Here is a 4,196-nt window from a genome sequence, read left to right as displayed (position 1 = left end):
ATGATGCATCATCGCCGAACGAAGGATTCGCGCGTCTTTCGGAGAAGACAGCGGTACTACCCCTCTCGTTAGAATCCATCACCCTTCAGCAGCACACCAGAGCTCGGTCGGACCCATTCGCCTTCCAGAAGGACTGCGCGGAGATCCCGGTCAGTGTAGAGCAGCTACCCTACCCTACAGAGGGACCGTCCACCACGAGCTAGGGGCAGTGTATGCCGGAGCGTTAGCACGAGGCCAACCGCTGTTGTAATGGATCGCGATGTCCGTTATGCGGATCGATAAGTGCACGGCATTGCTAGTTTACCGCTGAATATCGCCGCCCGGATCATTGAGTTCAACGGGTTTGTACCCCTAGGCAGTTTCACGTACTATTGACTCTCTATTCAGAGTGCTTTTCAACTTTCCCTCACGGTACTTGTCGCTACGGACTCATGGTGGTATTTAGCTTTGAGGAGTTTACCTCCCATTAGTGCTGCACTATCAAGCAACACGACTCCATGGAGCCGACCGTCTATCACCTCACCTCATGCCTTTCCACGGGCCTATCACCCTCTATGGGAGAATGGGCCACCTTCAAGTTGAACTGAAGTGCACAGTGCGTGATAGATAACGGACCGGTCCAGTACACGGAATCGGACAGGCACGTTTCCATGCCGTCCCTACGTGCTGAGCTTTTCCCGTTTCGCTCGCAGCTACTCAGGGAATCCCGGTTGGTTCTCTTCCTCCCCTTATTAATATGCTTAAATTTAGGGGGTAGTCACACATCACTTGAGGCCTACGTGGTATAACCGAGACGTAAGTATTACGGCTACGCCCGTGCCGTGGGTTGATACTTGTATATGTAGGGCTAACTTAGCGTGGTAGCGCAACGCCGTGTATGGGCCACATGAGTTACAGCGACTTAGCTTTCCGAATCCCTAGACGAGCCGACTTTAGCCTGGAGAGTAGACTGCCGGTGGCCATCGGGAACGACGTAGCATTAGTTCGAACCATGCGGCTTGACACACACCACAAACCCTACGCATCAAACACACCAACACGAAACGCATCCAACATACGCTCGAGAGTGTCCACTTTCAACGCCCGAGGACCCGCAGACGGGGACCAAGCACGTCATTATGCACAGCGACCGCCCAGTGCGTCGGATGACCCGGGCACCTTCGCGGACGGCCACTGTAGTTAACTAAATGAGACTTTGGTAATTAGTAGGCACTCAAGAATGTGTGCATCGGTCGGGATTAAACGTCCGATGCGCCATATGCGTTCAACTTATCAATGTTCATGTGTCCTGCAGTTCACATTATGACGCGCATTTAGCTGCGGTCTTCATCGATCCATGAGCCGAGTGATCCCCTGCCTAGGGTTTAAAGAGTGCCTTTCGGCGCCGAGTGGCGTAACCGCGTTCAAAGTTTGGTATGCAAACACTCGACCTGCAACAATGGGTTACTCAAACTTGTACAAGTACAAGTGTTGTCTCTTACGAGACGTCTTGATATGCTCTCTACAAAAGCGTGCGCTAGTGTAGGTACAAATTAATGTACGTCCCAGATAGTGACGATCTCTGGGAGGAAGAACCTTAAGGAACTTCCTGCACACATCAAGACTAGGGTTTGGGCGTGTCCATGCCGGCGCCGAGTACAAGTTACCGCGTTCAAAGTTTGGTAAGCAGCGCACTCGACCTCCAACACAACACGTCCCGTGTCTTGATATGCTCTCTACAAAAGCGTGCGCCAATGTAGGTACAAATGAATGTACGTCCCAGATAGTGACGATCTCTGGGAGGAAGAACCTTAAGGAACTCCCCGCACATATCAAGACTTATAGGTGAGAACGGCCAATCACCTATTTCTCTTAGTAAAACTCACAACTCATTCCTTGGGTTTGGAAGTGTCCATGTCGGTGCCGAGTACAAGTTACCGCGTTCAAAGTTTGGTAAGCAGCGCACTCGACCTCCAACATAACACTTCACGTCTTGATATGCTCTCTACAAAAGCGTGTGCCTATGTAGGTACAAATTAATGTACGTCCCAGATAGTGACGATCTCTGGGAGGAAGAACCTTAAGGAACTCCCCGCACATATCAAGAATTATAGGTAACGCTGCCAATTACCTGTTGCTCTTAGTAAAACTCACAACTCATTCCTTGGGTTTGGAAGTGTCCATGTCGGTGCCGAGTACAAGTTACCGCGTTCAAAGTTTGGTAAGCAGCGCACTCGACCTCCAACATAACACTTCACGTCTTGATATGCTCTCTACAAAAGCGTGTGCCTATGTAGGTACAAATGAATGTACGTCCCAGATAGTGACGATCTCTGGGAGGAAGAACCTTAAGGAACTCCCCGCACATATCAAGACTTATAGGTAACGCTGCCAATTACCTGTTGCTCTTAGTAAAACTCACAACTCATTCCTTGGGTTTGGAAGTGTCCATGTCGGTGCCGAGTACAAGTTACCGCGTTCAAAGTTTGGTAAGCAGCGCACTCGACCTCCAACATAACACTTCACGTCTTGATATGCTCTCTACAAAAGCGTGCCTATGTAGGTACAAATGAATGTACGTCCCAGATAGTGACGATCTCTGGGAGGAAGAACCTTAAGGAACTCCCCGCACATATCAAGAATTATAGGTAACGCTGCCAATTACCTGTTTCTCTTAGTAAAACTCACAACTCATTCCTTGGGTTTGGAAGTGTCCATGTCGGTGCCGAGTACAAGTTACCGCGTTCAAAGTTTGGTAAGCAGCGCACTCAACCTCCAACATAACCCTTCACGTCTTGATATGCTCTCTACAAAAGCGTGTGCCTATGTAGGTACAAATTAATGTACGTCCCAGATAGTGACGATCTCTGGGAGGAAGAACCTTAAGGAACTCCCCGCACATATCAAGAATTATAGGTAACGGCCAATTACCTGTTTCTCTTAGTAAAACTCACAACTCATTCCTTGGGTTTGGAAGTGTCCATGTCGGTGCCGAGTACAAGTTACCGCGTTCAAAGTTTGGTAAGCAGCGCACTCAACCTCCAACATAACCCTTCACGTCTTGATATGCTCTCTACAAAAGCGTGTGCCTATGTAGGTACAAATGAATGTACGTCCCAGATAGTGACGATCTCTGGGAGGAAGAACCTTAAGGAACTCCCCGCACATATCAAGAATTATAGGTAACGCTGCCAATCACCTGTTTCTCTTAGTAAAACTCACAACTCATTCCTTGGGTTTGGAAGTGTCCATGTCGGTGCCGAGTACAAGTTACCGCGTTCAAAGTTTGGTAAGCAGCGCACTCGACCTCCAACATAACACTTCACGTCTTGATATGCTCTCTACAAAAGCGTGTGCCTATGTAGGTACAAATGAATGTACGTCCCAGATAGTGACGATCTCTGGGAGGAAGAACCTTAAGGAACTCCCCGCACATATCAAGAATTATAGGTAACGCTGCCAATTACCTGTTGCTCTTAGTAAAACTCACAACTCATTCCTTGGGTTTGGAAGTGTCCATGTCGGTGCCGAGTACAAGTTACCGCGTTCAAAGTTTGGTAAGCAGCGCACTCGACCTCCAACATAACCCTTCACGTCTTGATATGCTCTCTACAAAAGCGTGTGCCTATGTAGGTACAAATTAATGTACGTCCCAGATAGTGACGATCTCTGGGAGGAAGAACCTTAAGGAACTCCCCGCACATATCAAGAATTATAGGTAACGCTGCCAATTACCTGTTTCTCTTAGTAAAACTCACAACTCATTCCTTGGGTTTGGAAGTGTCCATGTCGGTGCCGAGTACAAGTTACCGCGTTCAAAGTTTGGTAAGCAGCGCACTCGACCTCCAACATAACACTTCACGTCTTGATATGCTCTCTACAAAAGCGTGTGCCTATGTAGGTACAAATGAATGTACGTCCCAGATAGTGACGATCTCTGGGAGGAAGAACCTTAAGGAACTCCCCGCACATATCAAGAATTATAGGTAACGCTGCCAATTACCTGTTTCTCTTAGTAAAACTCACAACTCATTCCTTGGGTTTGGAAGTGTCCATGTCGGTGCCGAGTACAAGTTACCGCGTTCAAAGTTTGGTAAGCAGCGCACTCGACCTCCAACATAACCCTTCACGTCTTGATATGCTCTCTACAAAAGCGTGTGCCTATGTAGGTACAAATTAATGTACGTCCCAGATAGTGACGATCTCTGGGAGGAAGA

The 4,196-nt window shown here is 48.2% G+C and overlaps 1 non-coding gene across 1 annotated transcript; it reads right to left on the bottom strand.

Moving 5' to 3' along the window:
- Window positions 1–1,207: 1,207 nt before the first annotated feature.
- Window positions 1,208–1,365, bottom strand: LOC121602672. The gene has a single exon (XR_006006467.1). It is a non-coding gene; the product is annotated as a 5.8S ribosomal RNA (ribosomal RNA).
- Window positions 1,366–4,196: the final 2,831 nt, after the last annotated feature.

Source organism: Anopheles merus, unplaced genomic scaffold (assembly GCF_017562075.2).
Source record: "Anopheles merus strain MAF unplaced genomic scaffold, AmerM5.1 LNR4000565, whole genome shotgun sequence".
Lineage (NCBI taxonomy): Eukaryota > Metazoa > Arthropoda > Insecta > Diptera > Culicidae > Anopheles > Anopheles merus.
This window is presented reverse-complemented; position numbering and strand designations above follow the sequence as displayed.